This window comes from Callospermophilus lateralis, unplaced genomic scaffold (assembly GCF_048772815.1).
Source record: "Callospermophilus lateralis isolate mCalLat2 unplaced genomic scaffold, mCalLat2.hap1 Scaffold_194, whole genome shotgun sequence".
Lineage (NCBI taxonomy): Eukaryota > Metazoa > Chordata > Mammalia > Rodentia > Sciuridae > Callospermophilus > Callospermophilus lateralis.
Genome location: NW_027512953.1, coordinates 1,619,984 through 1,639,211, shown reverse-complemented (window position 1 = coordinate 1,639,211; position 19,228 = coordinate 1,619,984). Strand labels below are relative to the sequence as shown.

General features: G+C 36.3%; 2 pseudogenes; both read right to left on the bottom strand.

Moving 5' to 3' along the window:
• The window catches only part of LOC143389228 (F-BAR and double SH3 domains protein 2-like), a 131,714-nt pseudogene that overhangs the window by 94,021 nt on the left and 18,465 nt on the right, over nucleotides 1-19,228 (bottom strand).
• LOC143389231 (S-formylglutathione hydrolase pseudogene) lies at nucleotides 10,856-11,680 on the bottom strand (annotated as a pseudogene).

The following is a 19,228-nucleotide window of genomic DNA, read 5'->3' as shown; positions in this document are numbered from 1 at the left end:
CTGATCTAACCCCGCAGTCCTCAAAGTCCTTTTCTTACTTCTCATTTATACCACTGTAACAATCTCCTGTGGCCCTGCACACAGCTGTCCCTTCTCACTAACCCATTTGCACACTAAAATCAGGAGGATGTTTTGAAACTACTTATTTTACTTGACTGCTCAACACTGTCCACTCGCCACCTATCACATTTAGGATGCTTTTAAAAAATTCTTTATCATGGACTACATGATTTGACTTGGTTTATGTCTTTTGCTTCCTCACTTAATTACTCTCTAATTCTCTTCCTCATTACACTTTCTGTACAACACACATCTTTCAGCTCCACCAATACTCCCTGAGCTTTCACACAAGCTTTCCTCTGCCTTGATTACCCTCAGCCCTCCCTTTCTGGCTCACTCTTATTCATCTCGAAGAACTTCACTTGATCATTATCTACTCTGGATATCTCTCTTCTCTTTCTTAGCTTTTTTTTTCCTGAAGGTATTTCTCTTTCTGCTTCATAACATGTTACCTCATGCTTATAATATTTGTCTGTCTTTCCTTGGGATCTACATGGAAGAGAGATCATGCCTGTCTGTTCATCACTACATCTTCTGTGCTAATTATGGAGATTGACATATTAGTAGTGCTCAATAAATATTTGTTTTACAAATAACACATGGATCAAAATTCACAGGATTGAAGAAGAATGCACCCACACAGAACCTCATAACTAAAAATTTAAGCCTAATGATGTTATAATTAGCAAAATTTTGGAAAAGACACATAAGTAACTGACCTCACAAAATTCTGTCTAATGTAGTGTTTTCAAAACTTTATAGTATAGCATCTGATGTAGAATACCATGGCATGATACATGACTTTGCATGCTTCCTTCTTCCCAGAACAGATTCTGCTTCCCTGAGCATAGGGGCAAGCTCCTAAGACCAAGCTGGTAATACAAGGCAGAACTTAATATCCCTGCTCTCTGCCTGCAGTTACTGGGCACAGGCAGGCACTTGATCTAAATTAGAGCATCCTGGGATAGAAGCCACAACAAGTCCAAAATGGCCTATCTTTCACACCACATGACTATTCTCACCTTGTAGATATTTATTCATATTTGTGTAGGAGAGAATTAAAACAACTCATAAAGAAAAGCCATGATGAGAAATCTGAGAGTAAAGATGGCAAGGGGGACTAGATAGAGAGAGATCTGGGCAGTGTCCTGGAATAGGGTAGTTCCTAAAGCAAGCTCTTCTGTGATTTGTTTACAGTAGCCAACACATTCCCATTTTTAAAGCTACTTTGAGTTGAGTCTTTGTTACCTGCAATCAAAAGAATCCTCACTAAAGATGAATGAATGACAACTGTAGCTTATATCAACCATATCTAAATTGTATGTTTTGGTTGTATTAAAAGGAAAAAAAATCAACAACCCTTGATTCACATAGATAATTGCAAATAAAATTAATAGTTTGCTTTTCAATATTCCTTTATCTAAGTGGATCTAATACCTTAAGGCAACAATTTTTTATGTCAGAGATGAATAAAATGTAATCCAAAAGCTGCATCTATTCTTATAAATTTGAAGGAAGAACTATTTAAAGCTTATGCTAAATGTAAAAGTATCACAACTATAAAAGTTTGATAAGGACATGCATAGTAAAGATGCATCTGTGTCTTGTCTAGCATTTAAACATTTAACTAAGACATAAGAATGTTCTCAAAGTACACTTGTTCAATTTCAAATTGAGCAGATGTGCACAAATTTTAGTTCAAGGAGAGCTGTGTAAAGAGTCATAAAACTTTTTAAAAATGCTCAGAAATTGAAAGCATTCTTTCAAGGTTTATACAAATACTGAACTAACCTGACAATATCAGTTCCTTGGTTGTTTTCCATATGAAAAATTTGGTAGGTAACTTAACCAAATGTACATTTTAAAAAACAGTCAAACTGGGTACAGTGGTGCACATCTGTAATTCCATTGGCTCAAGAGGCTAAGGCTAGAGGACCACAACTTCAAAGCCAGCCTCAGCAACTTAGTAAGCTACTCAGTAACTTAGTAAGACCTTGTTTCAAAAAATAAATAAATATTTTTTTAAAAAAAGGACCAGAGATGTGGCACAGTGGTTAAGCATCCCTGGGTTCAATCCCTAGTACAAAACAAACAAACAAAAAACGCCAAACTTGTGACTGACTACCTAATACAAATTCTTAAAAAAGGAGAATTCTGTAATATTTAGGCTGAGAAACAATGGGACCCATAAACAGCAATATATTTTAATGGTCCAATGGTGTTTTTGAAAAACAAAACACCTGAATTTGAATGCCTTCAGTAGCCATGCTCTTTTCAGTTAGCTAGCTGCACATCACCTGTTATCCATTCACCTTAACTCTACCCTCTACTCATTCTATCTGCTTTATTTCTAAAATCATTTGAGTTTAGAACCAAAACCCATAATGGTAAATATGCAAAATAGTAAGAAAAATTGGAAATAGTCTAAAGACAAATGAAAAACTTAGAATTCTAAGATGTTTCACTGAACATTTAATTTACAGGAAAGTATAAATTCCCTGGAACTTATTTGAAGAGAAAAAATATGACGAGTTAGAAATTTGGAGAAATTTTTTTTCTAAGCATTTGATGCAATTTCCCCTAATGTGAGAACAGTGGCCTCCTTATTTTCAATTCAGAAAGATCATAAAGTCTTTAGTCAGCATTATGCTAAAATCTCCTGAATTTCCTTAATGCAGCCTAGAAAAACAAACTTCTTTTCTGAGAGCCATGAGTATTTCTAAAATAGTCTTTGGTAAAAGTCAAGGAAATAAATATCAAAATGATAAATGTGAGCTGTCTTGAAATTCTACAGTCCTCCTTTGCTGATGTTGGAAGCAAACACTGATTGCCTGTATGCTTTTGTTTATCTTTCTCAGAAGATCCCAAGCTGTACCTGCAGAGAAAGTAGCTTCTTACAGATTAAAACAACAATAATAACAACAACAAAAAAAATCAAAGCAAGTACGGCTGCTTTGCATTACTGTAAATATCTGAACATGTGGCTGAATTTGTCAATTGATATAAAGTAAAATTAAAAACACATCACCTAATTTTATACTTGGTTGTTTTGTTTTAGATCTCTGAGCTACATAAGAGTTCTGTGAAAGAGGAAGGAAATAGGAAAGTCTCTGTCTGTGACTTACAAAGTCAACAAAGAAAAAATTCAAAACTGCTTTTCTAAAGTCTGTGTTGTCTACTGGCACACAAGTGAAGTCAGATGCCAAAAGATCCGCTGTACTGCTCATGGCCAGGCAGTCTGAATGTGCTACAACCACATGATGCTGAGGCAGCAACCCCAGTGCGGCACATCCAAGAGGAAACCTGAACCACGCACACCTGCATTCAAATCCCAGTCCAGCTCCTACTAGCAGTATCACTCTACAAAGACTCTTTAAAAAAAAATGGGCCAAGAACCTTTATTTTATTTTTATGTGGTGCTGAGGACCGAACCCAGGGCCTCGCACGTGCTAGGCGAGCACTCTACCCCTGAGCCACAACTCCAGCCCCTCTACAAAGACTCTTAACCTTGAGCTTTACACACCTGAACCGATGGAATAATAAAACTTAACCATTTCTACCAGAGAATTTTACCAATTTTCCTATAAAACTATGTAAGATTGGGGGCTGGGGTTGTGGCTCAGTGGTAGAGTGCTTGCCTAGCATGTATGAGACATTGGGTTCAATTCTCAGTACCACATAAAAATAAATAAAGTAAAGGTCTATTGACGACTAAAAGAAAAAAAAAGAAGACTGTGAGGAATTTTGGTGACAGGTTTGGTTTGAGTCTACTGTGTACTTGAATAGTATAACTTCTAAGTTTATTTCCTTATCTATAAAATAAAGAGATAATAACAGTATATTCTAATTAAGTCTCTTAAATAGGTATTTTCTATGCTGTATTTTAATTCTCTTATTTCTTTTACTATAATTTTGGAGCTGTATTTGTAGTGGTTGACAGGGATTATAATTAACATCTTCACTTAAAACAATCTGGTTTGGATTAATACACACTTAATTTAAATCCCATACAACAACTCTGCTCCCATACGACTCTATTCCCTCCCTTCTCTGTGCTATTTATTGTCATAGAAATATATCTTTATACATTATAAGCCCATCAAAAATGTTTAATAATTATTGTTTTATGCATTGTCCTGGGGACTGAGCCTAGGGGCACTCAACCACTGAACCACATCCCCAGCCCTTTTTATATTTTATGTATAAACAGGGTCTCACTGAGTTGCTTAGGGCCTTGCCAAGTTGCTGAGGCTGGCTTTGAACTCAAAATCCTCTTGCCTCAGACTTCTGAGCCACTGGGATAACAGGCGTGTGCCACTGAGCCTAACTCATGCATTTTCTTTTAAAGCAGACATTACATTATCCACTCTTTCTTGGTCTAGATAACCTCATTATTCTTGCCTTTATGTTCACAGATTCTTTCTTCTGCCAGCTCAATTTTGTTGTCCAAAACATTCAGAATATTTTATTTCAGTTATTATACTTTTGTATGTGAGTGTGTGATGCTGGGAGTCAAACTCTGGGCCTTACAAATGCTAGGCAAGCACTACCAATAAGCTACACCCCCATCTCAGTGATTGTACTTTTTAACTTCAGAATTTCTATTTGGTTCCCTTTTAAAATTTGTATCTCTGTTGACATTTTATGTTTGGTGAGATTCATTTTTATAATTTCCTTTACTTCTTTAGACATGGTTTCCATTAGCTATTTGGCTATAATAAAAATAGGTGCTTTTAAATCTTTAAACTAATAAGTCCCCCGTAACTTCCGCAGGGACAGTTTCTGTTGACTCCTTTTTTATCCTCCGTATGGGCCATATATCCTGTTTCTCTACATGTCTCATATATCTTTTTTTTTGTTGTTGTTAAAAATGAAACATTAAAATGGCAGCTCATCAACTGCACCACCCCAGCAGCAAAGAAATGCACTTCTTTAGCAGTGGTCCTGATGACCCATAGGTAGTGAGGATATGTGCACATATGTGGAGCTGGAGCAAACAGACCTGGAGGGCAAAAAGACCTCATACAGAGAAACTGACATAAGTTCAGGTCTTCAGGTGTCTGAACCAGAGAAATGTAAAGATAAGACAATAGGTAGAACTGATGCAAACAGAACTATTCTTTACATTCCAATTTAGTCATAGAATTTTCTCATATCTATCTTTTGACTGTATTATTTACATGGCATCCTTTCTGTGTATTTTTGATGATGAAGTACTGAAACTCCAGAAAGTACTTAGCATGAAGAATATCAAGTCTCGTTCATGAGGCAATATCACTGATGCTGATCTAAATGTTCCTTTAAAAAAAATTTATTATTTAATTATAGTTGGACACAATACCTTTATTTATTTTTATGTGGTGCTGAGGATTGAACCCAGGGCTTCGTAAGTGCTAGGCGAGTGCTCTACCACTGAGCCACATCCCCAGCCCTCTAAATGTTCTTTACATTGAAATTCTAGAGAAGAGTTAATATACATTTCTTGGACATGTGGAACCATTAAAGGAAACAAACCTATCCTCTTATATGCTTCAACTGTTCTCTTATGAAACAACAATTGCTGGTTGGTGGTCTGATTCTTTTTAGACCCACAACAGCCTCCATCTAACAGAAACAATATTAGGCAGATGGTGTACACGTGACAGCTAAATTTCTTTGCATCTGTCAAATCTGTGCAATTTTGGGATACTATGATATAAAAGAACCTGTGATAAACACAATATTTAAGTAATTATACCCAGCAATTCAATTCAATAAAATATTTCTTGAGATCTTAACTGTGTGTCAAGAACTATGTTGAAACTGAATTTGTATTTGTTTTTAAATAAATAACCATGAGAAATGCTCCAAGTATTAAAAACAAGCATGTAATAGGATAATTTTAACTACCAGCAGTGACAGAAGAGAGGCATCTGGACAAATATTAATATTTAAGGAAGATTTTCTGGAGAAAATGATCCCTGAGTGCACTCAATACAGGTTGAGCATCCCTAATCTAAAACTCCCAAATCCAAAATACTATGAAATCTGAAATGTTTTTAATGCCACGATACTAAAAAATTGTGGATTTTGGGGAACAATTCAGATTTCCAGATTAGGGATGCTCAATTGGGAAAATCTATGCAAATATTCCCCAAATCTGAAAAACTGCAAAATCTAAAATAGTCCCAAGCATTTCAGATAGGGCTTCTCAATTTGTGTCTTGCGAGGCACTATGGGAAATACAAAACATAAAACATGTGAAACAATTAAAGAATAATATAGGCTATGCGCAATGGCACATGCCTGTAATCCCCATGGTTCAGGAAGCTGAGGCAGGATAGTTAGTTCAAAGCCATCCTCAGCAACTTAGCAAGGCCCTAAGCAGCTCAGTGAGACCCTATCTCTAAAATATAAAAAAAAAGGCTGGGGATGTGGCTCAATGGTTAAGTGAGCCTGGATTCAATCCTTGGTTATGCGGGGTAGGGAGGGGAGGAGTGGTGTCTGAGTTACTAAATATGTAATGTAGGGTATTTTAAAATTTAAATTTTACTTTTTTGATATTTAGTTATTTAGAATACCAAATCTTTCAAGTTCAGAATCTATTAAAAACAAAGAATTTGGTTTTCTTTATTATAAACGTTAACATGTCTATACTAAAGTCAATTCCAGTAAAAAAAACTCTGCTTGCGAAACAGTATTTGGATCACAGAAAAAATCATTAGCTAAGGACATTTATGAAAGAAGGTCAAGAAACACAGGATCCATTTCTCAGCACCAATGACAGTAATTCCTCCCTAAAAAAAAAAAAAAAGAAAATCACAACTAAACATTTTATTTTTCCAATTAGTAAGACTGATGCTGCCATAGACTGTGTGTCTCAATACTTTCTAAGGAATGGGCTTAAAATTCTAAAACAAAAAAAGTTCAATTCCTTATTCCAAAGTTTAAGGTATCTACAATTCTAACTTAATTTTGCTAAAAGAATTATGGAAGTTTATTTAGATGTTAAAAATTGCCTAATTGGTAAAAATCTTTTCAGTTTCTCTTTTAGATTTTGATCTCCTAGAGAAATTTCCCTGACCTTTAGGAAATCTATGAAGCAGGCTGGTGGTTCTTTCTATAAGCAAGTAGTAAAGTTCCAGGAGGCTTCTCTGAGCACATCTGTGCCCTGCTTACACAGCCCCTCTGGCAGGAGCTCCTAGTGTGACAACATAACAGCCTCATGTAGAAAGTGAAAAGGCATTTATGGCCTCACGTAGATGATTCTTGGGCTCGAATTTCACAAAAGCAAGGGAAATAAGTTTCAGCCCTAACTAAGTAGGAAACTGCTTTGCCATTAGTATTAGCCTTTTTTTTTCAAGAGAGAGAGAGAGAGTGAGAGAGAGAGAGAGAGAGAATGAGAGAGAAATTTTTAATATATTTTTTTTAGTTTTTCGGTGGACACAATATCTTTATTTTATTTTTATGTGGTGCTGAGGATCAAACCCAGCGCCCCGTGCAGGCCAGGCGAGCACGCTACGGCTTGAGCTATATCCCCAGCCCAAGTATTAGCCTTTTTAACTCTTTACTATTTAAGATTTCAAAGACTGAAATCTTGGAACAATATTTATTTATTCATGGTACAGGGGATCGAACCCAGGCCATCATACATGCTAGGCAAGCACTTTAATACTAAGCCACATCTCCAACCACTCCAATAATATTTAAATGGTCCTTTGTGTTTGTTTATGCTTATCAGAAAATGCACCACACTGTTAATACTAAAAAGATCTTTCATAAAGCATATTGATATTCCTGTTGATAAACCACTTTGATCAGAAACATGTTGTTTATAAAATGCAGTTATACAAAATATCATTTTATTTGCTAATAGTCACTGTATCATCCATGTCTAAAATAGTATCTAAGAGAATATAAGTATTTAAAAATGACTTTAGAGGGCTGCGGATATAGCTCAGTTGGTAGAGTGCGTTCCTTGTGTGCACAACACCCTGGGTTCAATCCCCAGCGCCACACACACACACAAACACACACATACACACACACAAAAAACCCCAATAACTTAAAAATGACTTTAAATGTCAGTTTGCTTAGTATCATTACTAAATAAAAATGTTTAACTTATAAATAAGCAAAAATTAAATCTTTAAAATGTTAATAATAGCCCATGTTCATTCACAAATTGTCACACACACACTTGTTTTTTTTTTAAATCCTAGGGACTGAACAAAAAACAAGAAAGAACATGCCAAGGTGATAGAATCATTTACTACTGTGCAGTGGGGTTATTTTCTGTACTCTGCAAATTTTCTTTTGTTACTTTAGTAACCAAGTGAAAAATATATCAAATGAAAAATACACCTTTTTAAAAAATTAAAGAAAATCAAATGATACTTTATTATTATTTTTTGCTATACTAGAGTATACTATATGATATGCCATTTGCTTTATTTTTATTGTAGTTATCCTAGTAAGTGAGAAAGAATAGTTAAAATGGAAGCAGCCAGTTAAGTTTTATCAAACCCAAGAAAAGGTAAGGTTTGAGAAAAAGAGAGTGGCTAATTACCAAGTGCTGCTGTGAAGAATAATAACTGTAAAAGGTAATAATGCCATTATTACTGACACCGTGAGAACAGTTTTATTGGTACACTGGGAGTGGAAGCCAGATTATTAAAGCAATCACAACCAACTCCATAAAGCCTAGCTAAGGGGATGGCTCAGTGGTAGAGCACTTGCCTTGCAAGAGTGAGGCACTGGGTTTGATCCCAGCACCACATAAAAACAAATAAAGGTGGGCTAGGGTTGTGGCTTGTGGTAGAGCACTTGCTTAGCACATGTGAGGCCCTGGGTTCGATTCTCAACACAAAAGGAAGGAAGGAAGGAAGGTGGGTATTATGTCCATTTACAACTAAAAACATTAAAAAAAACCAAATAAAGGCATTGAGTCCATACACAACTAAAAAAATATATTAAAAAAAAAGCTTAGCTGAGAAGAAAGTGAATCAGAAGACAGAATCTTAAATAACACACATCATTGTAGTCACACTTCCCAAGGCACTGAGCTCAAGATACTTTTGGAGATGTTCAACCAAAAGTTCATGAACCAAGCAGATCATCCTAAGCTTATAAAAAATGATTCCAGAAAACAGAAAGTGACTCCACTCATTTGGGGGATTTGCATGATTCTGGAACAATATAAAGTAGGCAAGGAAAATTAAAGATGAATTCTACTTATGAAGGTAGATATAAAAATTTAAAAAGTGGCTCAAATTAATTAATTAATTAATTTTTGTGGTACTGGGGATTGAACTCAGAGCCTCACTTGTGCCAGGTAAGTGCTCTACCACTGAACTATAACCCCAGTCCCTGAAAAGTGAATTTTATTTTACTTATTTATTTTTCAGTACTGATACCTAATTCAAAGGCACTTTACTACTAAGCCACATCCCCATTCCATTTTTTTCTTTTTCTTTTTAGTTGTTGTTGGACCTTTATTTTATTTATTTATATGTGGTGCTGAGGGTCAAACCCTGTGTCTCACACATTAGAAAGCACACAACCCCACTGCCCCAATCCTTTTTATTTATTTGTTTGTTTGTTTAGAGAAAGGGTCTCACTAAGTTGCTAAGGCTGGCCTTGAACTTGTGATCTTCCTGTCTCAGCCTCCCAAGTTGCTGGGATTACAGGTGTATGCCACTATGCCTGGCTGAAGAATGAATTTTACAAGTACATCATTGTTTAGTAAGATTTATTCTAGAATGAAATATTCTGATATATTATGAAAAATAAAAATCACATGCTCTTCCTTAAAAATGCAAAAAACAAACGACTCTCACCCAAGGCTCCCAAACTCAAAAACAACAATACATTATAATCAACTGATAACTATATACATAGAAAAATTAAACAGAATCTAAATATCCATTAGAACTAGACAAATTCAACAAAGATTGCATTTTAAAATAAATCTACTGAGGTGAGATTTCTGGCTTGGCAGAGTGAGTAGATTGGCATACCCTGCCCCCCCAAATGAAACCCTATAAAACTGGATAAAATTATCAAAATCTGCCATTACAGGCTCTGGAAATCAACCCAAAACTGAAAACTGCTGAACTTTGTGTAAGAACAGAGACAATCTGTGGTATTCCTGCCTAGGGCAGTTCTCCTGTCTGTTCTATATGGAAACAGTCCTACCAGAATAAAGCTGGCAAATAACTAGCAGGTTCATGGCCAAGAGGGACTGACTTGATTTGAAGCAGAGGGTGAAAACTCATTTCAAGTGAAATAATGAGGAGTACACCAGAAAAGGCAGTGGCTCTACTGGACTAGGGCTGTGGTCCCAGTTGGGGTGAACATCTGACCAACAGCTGGATTTAACACAAATCCAGGGAAATAAAAGCCATGTTTTCCACAAGACCCTAACTGACAGGAAGGCCACTTGTACCTGCAAGGGAGAAATGAGGGAACACAGCACAAAGTAAAGGCAGTAAAAATAAAACTACCTAAGCTTGGAATGCAGTCCTCAACTAATAAATGGACCCATGAGTGAAAGAGGGCAAAGGCCTAGTGCACTGTTTGTGAGTGTTAAAAGTACAGTTTGGGACCAGTCTCTGGCTGACTGCCAAGCAATGAAGCATAGGGGAAACCATGGGAATGAATACAAAGCTCCAAAATAAAAACAATAAAAAAGAGCAAAGATACTAGTGGCTGCACACTGCAGGATAAAGAGACTCTGAAAAATTAGCCTGGATAAGCAATAAAGTAACCAACTAAACAAAAACAACCTCAGGAAGGGGTGGGAAATACAGATATTCTAAAGCAACTGGCTTTTTGCATAATGATTGATTATAAAGGTTGCAATGAAGTAGTAGCTATGATCATAGCCCTCCTATCATCTACAAACAATAGAAATTTTCTTTTCTATATAGGCAGCTATGAAATTATCAGGGAGTAAATGTCCATCTAGAAGAAACTGGTCATTTTCCCTTGTCCAACTGAGAACCTGGACAGGACTTCACAAGATGGGTTGCATCATATTCCTTTTCTTTATTTTGATCTGTTCCCAAATATTTACTAAAGGTTTTGTGCTCCATGGACACAGCACTGGGTTGCAAACTGGAGCAAATGCTGACACAGTTTTGTATTTTCTGGGATTTTTCAAAGGACAAATTAGAGCTCCTTGACCTCCCATAAAGTGGCCAGAAATAGACATCCACTGGGGGTCCACTGAAAAACTGGTATTTATGAGTTGGGAAGCTTCTTCGTTACCTAAGAGTACATTCTGTAGTTACTTTTCCAAGAATCTTCAGTGATATTCACATAAAACCCAGGCAACAGTGCGGACACCCCAGCTCTCCAACTTCTCCTTTAGTATTACAGCTATGAGGGCTGGTATCTGGGAGCAAATGATAAGGCTGTGTTCTGAGGCAGCCTGATAATAACTAGATTTTGATTTAAAATTGTTCTGTGCAAATTAAACCAGGCAACCAATGTAGTACAGGGCACTTTCCACTTTCTGCCTTTGGTGGTAAGTAGACAGAAAATTTCATTTTGCAGTTCAGATCACCACTGTCATGTTCAAAATGTTCTGCAATACCCCAAAGCACTTGTTGCTGAAAATCTGTTTCAACGCCATTCTTCTCCTATTCAACTACTACTTGCTGTGTGTGTGTGTGTGTGTGTGTGTGTGTGTGTGTGTGTGTGTGTGTGTCTGTATGTCTGTCTGCAGCAAAGGGCAGACGATCCTCTGTTAGTGATAGCTGTAGAGATGGCAGGACTGAAGAGGCAAATGCCAAGAGACAGTAGGGCCTCAAAACAGCCACCTGGCTCATCCTCACTTGGGCCTGCCCCCTCAACATAATCCCACGGCTTCACCCTCCTTGGGCCCAAAATTTATTCATTTTTAACTGATTTACATAGTCACAATGTACCTAAGGACTGCCATAATGGACATTACAGTTTCTAAGCCCTGATCATCACCTGATCCCTAGGATGGGGTGATTACTGGTGGAAGCCATGGGGAGAGGGGGGGAGGAAATGAACTGCTTCTAATTTAGAAAAGTTTCTGCCACAGATGGATAAAGCATAATAAATATGGATAATGTTAAGGACAAGATTGCAGGCATACTTAAGAACTGTATAATATTAGCAGAAACTTGGCAAATGATTATTCTCCCTAAGAAAAGGGACTTTCAAAAAGGATGTAAAACAAGAGAAGCAGAAAGTCAAGTTTGAAATCTGGGGACTTCCATGCTTATTCATTAAGTGAAAAAGTATTACTAGATGAAAGAGAAGTATACCAGCTAGAGATGGCAGAGATACCAGAAAAGCCAGAACTCAAAATAAAAAAGATGAGAGCTATACAATCTAAATATGAATGAGGAAGACTTTTTGGAATAATTAATGCTTAGCTAGAAAAGTCAGAAATGGGACCTGAACACCAATAATATTTTTTCTCTTTATTGACTACTCCCCCCAAAAAGAGTCTGCAAAAGATACACCAAATTATCATATTTTCTAGATATTATATGTCAGATAAAGTTTTTAATTACTTTGCCCAATTATCAACTAGTCCAGACATGTTTAACTTTCAATGAGAACAAAAAACATTTGTCTAGAAATAAGCTCCCAATATAATTAAGCTTTTAAAGTCTTTCATTAGATTGACTAATGCTATCTTTTCTACTCTGATGTACTGTGCCTTATTTTTCTTCATCCAAACCACAAAGAAAATATTGTATGAACTCTTAAAAAGAAAAATATTTTACAAGATCATGTTATTCAAAAGAACATTTAAGGAACAACTATCTCATTTTCCAGCAGCCAGTTAAGTTGCTCTCTATAGATCTGATTAAACTGGTTATCTCAGGTCCACGGTTTAGCAATAGATTTTTAGTTTGAAGATTAAAAAAAACACAAAAAACCACTAGCCTGACAACATACAGACACAGAGCAATATATATTTAGTATTTGTTCTAATCAATACTTGCTTAAGTAATAAAAAGTATGCCTTGGGGAAGCTGTCCAAATATTTATATTTCGATAGAGACATGATCATCATTTTAAGAATTATTAGAACAGGAGAGAATGTGCAATGTTTAACAAATAATTTTATACTATAATTCTCTCAGAATTCATGATATTCACTATATACTACTATATTCACTATATACTACTGCTTATTATATTATTTTTTACTAACAAGGAATGGTATGGTGGTAAGAAAACACCATAGTGTCCAGGAAAGAACACCGAGACCTTAAGTCCTGGCTATAATATAATAACTGGATGTCACTGAGTCTCTGAGGTTGATCTGTTAAATAAGTTTAATAAATAAATTTATTAGGAAATTATTATAAAAACTAAATAAATAATGGTTTTTAAAGCACTTGTAGTATCTTATAATGCAAGGCACCTAAATAGTTGCTCCATTCTCACTCCCAAGCACTGAAGTCTCTTTTACACTCTCCTTCCCATAAACAAAACAAGAGTTATCTAAAATATACTAGAATTTCTTTTATTTATTTTGCATACTGGGGATCAAACCCATGGTACTCTACCACTAAACCATATCCCCAGCCCTTTTATTTTGATGCAGGGTCTAAATTGCCAAGACTGGCCTCAAACTTGGCAACCCTTCTGCCTCAGCCTCCTAAGTCACTGAGATTCAGGCATGTGCCACAAGGCCCAGCTAGAACTTCTGTTATTTAAAAAAATAATGTAACTTGTATACCACGCTTCAAAATGAACAAAAACACTTTCATCATCTCATGGCTCCTTATGGAAGCCAAAAGAAAAAGACAATGCTCCATTTAACAAAAAAAAGAAAAAAGAAGTCCAAAAAAACAGCATCATGTAAAGAATTAGTGACACCAGCCCTTCTATTAGAAGTGCCAGATTTGAATTCAAGCTTTATCTAATTTCTTCATTTACGAAGTAAATGATTTATCACGTGAGGATTAAAACAAGATTGGTTATTCATTCATTTGTTCAGTATGTTCAAATGTTCACAAACATTTCTCATGCATTAAAAATATACTGAACTAGGTAGAAAGGATAAAATCTCTAATAAAACAACCAACCACTATCCTTATGGAAAGTATAGGTAAATGGGAGACAAGGTACTCATCACGTAGTCATAGATCTAAGTAAACTGCAACTATACTATGTGCTACAAAGATGAGATAAACCATTTTCATGGTTGGGAGGAGTAACCAGGTCAGGGAAGTGTTCTTCAGAAAACAACCCAAGGAAAGAGATCTGAAGAAGTGACTTCAGAAGACAGCAAAGGGAGGGTGTGTATATTGGGCAGGGGGGTAGGGTGAAGTGGGAGTGGGGCGGGGTGGGATGGAATGGGGTGGGGTGAGGGGAGGGGGGATGAGGGGAATGAGGGGGGTGAGGGGGGTGAGGGGGGTGAAGGGGGGGTGAGGGGGTGGGGTGGGGTTTGACAAGTTCAAGAGGAACCAGCTAAGAATATCAATACTGGGGCTTCCCCCATAAATGGTCTACCAGATTACCTACAGTGAAGCTCCAATTTGACAAATCCTACCTCAAACTAAGACAGATACCATATAAGCATATACAAGCAGAAGTAACTTGAAAGTTAACTGTATTACTGATAGCACTGGAGTTAAAAAAAGTCAATATATAGTCATATTCCTTAGAAACCTTGTATAAAAAAGGAAGATTTGGCGAACAAAAGGAATAATTAGACAATAAAACTATTTTTGAAAAGTTAAACGTTCAATAAAATAGTTGAAGAATTCTCTCAGGAATAGAGCATAATAACAAAAATGGAAAATAAGAGAGAAAATAAATTTTAAAAACCAGACCAGGAGACTCAACACATTAATAGAAGGAGTTCCAGAAAGAGAAAAACAAAGGGAAGAAGTAATCCAAGAAATCCAAGGGTATACTAAGAATAGTCCATAATTTCTAAAAACAAAAAGCAAAAAATGAAATCAGACACAAGAATCCAAGAACCAGGATGGCTCTGAGTTCTCAAGCCATATAGGAAACAGGAAAACAATGGATTATGGATTCCAACATTTGCAAAAACAGTTTTCAACCTTTAACTGTATACCCAACTATAAGCACAGAATAATGACATTTTCATAGATACAGCACCTCATAAAAGCTTACTTTCTATACCTTTCTCAAGAAGGTACTAAGAAAAAAGAAGACATATGATACAAAAAGCTGAAGATCCAGAGAGGAGACGGCAAAAGGAGATCTCAGGACAACTTGCTAGCATCAGACAGAGGGCAACTAGTGGCGTGTAACTCCAAGACAGACATGATGAGGTATCATCACCAAGATCCCAACAATTGTCAATATAGCAGCAGAATTTAAGAACTATATGGAGAAAATAGAATAATCAATTGTTTTGGTGCTGAAGAAGGCAGAAGGAGATGAAATATGTTCCAATGCCAAGACCAAAGATCAGCTTTGCAATAGAAAAAAAAACTCTGGTACTTAAGTCTTCAATACAAAATCCTCTGCTTCTAAACTGTCCATATAATTTTAAAAAAAGATTCTAACTAGGGCATTATCACCTTAACATCTACTCAGAACAATAAGCATTTCTAAATAAGGTACAAAACTGTGGTCAATTCAGTGAGGGAAGCCAATAGAGTGATGGATGGGAGTTTTCCAATACTGCAGATTCACAGAATTAGCCTGAGGAAGAAATAAGTTAGTCACACTACATTTTTAAGGATCTTCTGCCTCTATATTAAATCAATATTCTAAAATGTTTCATGAAACGAAAAATTAGAAGCATAATCTACCTAATGCTGATTAAAAACAAGCATGGGGACTTCAAAGGAAGTTCAAGAACACCTAACAATCTGACAGTTGGTCAGGTTCATTAATTTTCTCTTTGTTTTTGGCAGAGCACAGGTCCCACAAATAAGGTATTTTTTCCTGGTTTATTGAAGGACATCTTCTTTTGGTGTAGATTCAATTTTGAAAACATAGGGTTTGGGTTAGAGATATAGCTCGGTAGTAAAGCACTTACCTAGCATGCATGGGACCATGGGTTTGATTCCCTATTCCACAAAACAAAATGGGTTGTCTGTTTGCTTAAGAGGTGCTAGGATTCAATCCAGGGCTTTCTACATTCTTGGTGCACACTCTTATCACTGAAGCTACCCTCAGACTAAGATTTTAGTTTTGCTGCTGTTTAAGCTAATATTAGCTCATTTTAAAATATGCATGGTAGGGGACACCTGTGCCATTATAAAAACTAAATGCTATCGATGAAGAATTAGTCAGTAAAGTAAAACAGAAAGTGAAAAGAAGGCACAGAAATTTATGTCCAAACTGGGTCTTTGATAGGCTGGGTTATTAGAATGAATATCCAAAATTATCTAAGAATATCCTCTTTGTCATCACAAAACCAGATGTCTGTAAGAGTCCAGATCCAGATACCTATATAGTTTTTGGGAAAGCCAAGATTGAAGTTTTACCTCGGCAAGCACATTTAGCAGCTGCTGAGAAATTCACAGTTCAAGGTGAAGCTTTCTCAAACACTGAAGAAAACACACAGACTCCAACTGGTACAAGAAAAGAGTGAAGAGGAAGAAGTTAATGAAACAAGTAAGGAAGCTAAGGATACAGAATTGGTCATGTCACAAGCAAATGTGTTAAGAGAAAATGCGGTCTGAGCCCTGGAGAATAACAGTTAAGAATATTATAAGTAAGGAAATGCTACAATAAATTAACAATGTATATATCTGAAAGCCAGAACCTTTTTCTGGTGTTTCAAAAGGGTAACTACATCTTGGTTTGAAATTTGTACTGTTTTATCATTTAAGAAGTCATGGCTTCTTGCTGGATGAAAAATAAAAACTGGCTTTAAGCATATTAAATGTGACAGAGTTTAGCAACTAAATGCTGTCTATGTTTCTAACAACTTTGCTAATGTTTCTAAAGCCTTAAACGGCCTCCACTTACAAATCAACGGAACATTAGATCCCATCTTTGCCAAGAGCCATCTATGAGCCATGGGTAAACTGAGCAGTGGTGGAGCCATTAGGCAGGGAAGCCTGGTATCAGGAACTCCCAATAGGAATACACTGCTTTGAGAATGCTTGATTATATGGCCCTCTGCCTAACCTACTGCTCAAGTTCTAACTCAGCTCTGGAGAGGGGAGTGACTTGCTGGAACCAGACAGCCTCTGGAAGATAGGTGCAGATTGTCAAATACCAATCAACCTGTTTACTGCAAGACCTACCACACCAAGAAAGAAGCACCAAATAAGACTCCTCCCATTAAAACCTTATCCCTGTCCTTGATATATTCCCCCTTTTTCAGTTGTCCAGTTTCAGCTCCTATCAAGACTGGAAGACCCATCAGACAATCCACTTTTTAAACTCTAACCTTTAGCTCTGTATTTCTTACTGATTATTTCAGACATTTTATTTTCCCAGGTGGCTAACATCTCCTGAGCAGGAACCTGCTTTGTCTGGGTGTAAGACACCTCAATACACCTTAAGGTTTAATGAGTTACTGTCTTCATGGTTTTCAGAGATTGGCAGAAATACTAACTGCTTTTGTGCTAATTGTTTACAAAAAAGTAATGCTTTGCTATCTTGTTTACTATTATCCTAGCATGATCCTACCCTATGTGTACCTTGTCCAATTACCCACCAATGGCAACCACGGACCTCTGGACTACCCTGATGCTGAATACCCTTAACTGTCCATGCCCCACCTGATAGAGAATAAAGATTTCAGGTCACTCCCCACCAACTTCTTCCTCTCTCAGAAAGAAGCAGTTGGAGATATCTTGTCCATTTTTTTCCACAGAAATGGAAAGTAGAAATTGACAAAAGAAAAATGTTACAGGGGCCCATTTTGTGCTTTGAATATAGCCCTTGCTGCTCTAAAAATAAATATTCACAGGGACAAAAAAATCATTATACGGACTGAGCATCTCTAATCCAAAAATCTAAAATCTGAAACACTTCTGGTCCCAAGCATTTCAGATAAGGGATACTTAATTTGTAGATTATCAGCTTTGATCTAATGGTAGACATATACAGGATATAAGGAATCAAATGCTGTGCAAAAAATCATCTTCAGTAAATGTATTGTTTGAAACAATACATTTTTCTAAAGCAGTCATGCTAGAATGAATGAAAGGCCAATTCTCAGGTAAGTCCGAAGCACTATAATAAGATGCTAAAACATTTAACCTCTATGTCAAATACTCTTTGGAGAAAGGCACATAGAGTTCTCATCTGGATATAAAATAATTTCCTGTCTCATTATTCTAACCTATGTTCTAACCAGCAGAATTTGCAACAGGACAAATGGCAGAAAAGGGGATTTCAGGCAATAAACAAAAAGGAAAGAAGAAATTTTAAAAAAATATATATATTTTTTTTGTTTGAGATGGATACAATACCTTTATTTTGTTTATTTATTTTTATCGAACCCAGTGCCTCACAAGTATTTGGCAAGCACTCTACCACTGAACTACAACCTCAGGCCCGGAAAGAAGAAATTTTGCAATAAATTACTTCTTAGTCCAGTTTGACATCCTCCAACATTCCTGCCTTTTGCTAGAGGTCTCAGGAAATGTTCCATCTTTACTTTCAAACAAGGAACTTGTAATTTCTGGATAAAGCTGATCTCTTTTCCCAGAGCCTCTGTAGTAAAAAGACTGCCTGTGCCAGTTGTAACCCCATTTTTAATTGCTGATTTCCTAAAACAAGCAATTTAACTATAGCAATATATGTGTTGAAGAGTCATTAAGAACTACCCATTTGAGAGTGCTGTGTTGAAAATATAAGAGAAAGATAGAATAATCCAATGTTTGGGTTCTTAAGAAAACAGGAAAGAAGGAGATGCAATTCAAAGTGGAGTCTGTCTGCCTGCAAGTAGAGGCAGCCTGGCAGTGGGTTAAAATGGTTTTCTTCTTCTCCCCTTCCCCCTTTCCTTTACTTCTGTGAAAGTTCAAAATAAATACATGTAGTATAGATGAGGAAAGACCAGGATATACAAATTGTAATGCAATCTTCAGTATTTCAGAGTAAAACCCAGAGTAGAAGACATCTTCATATAACCACCAGCATTTTTTGTTTGTTCAACTCAAAAATCATCAAATATTAATGCATAATTTCACCTACTAAAGATAAAATCATGGCACTTGGAAAAAATCCAAGTTTTTTTAAAAAC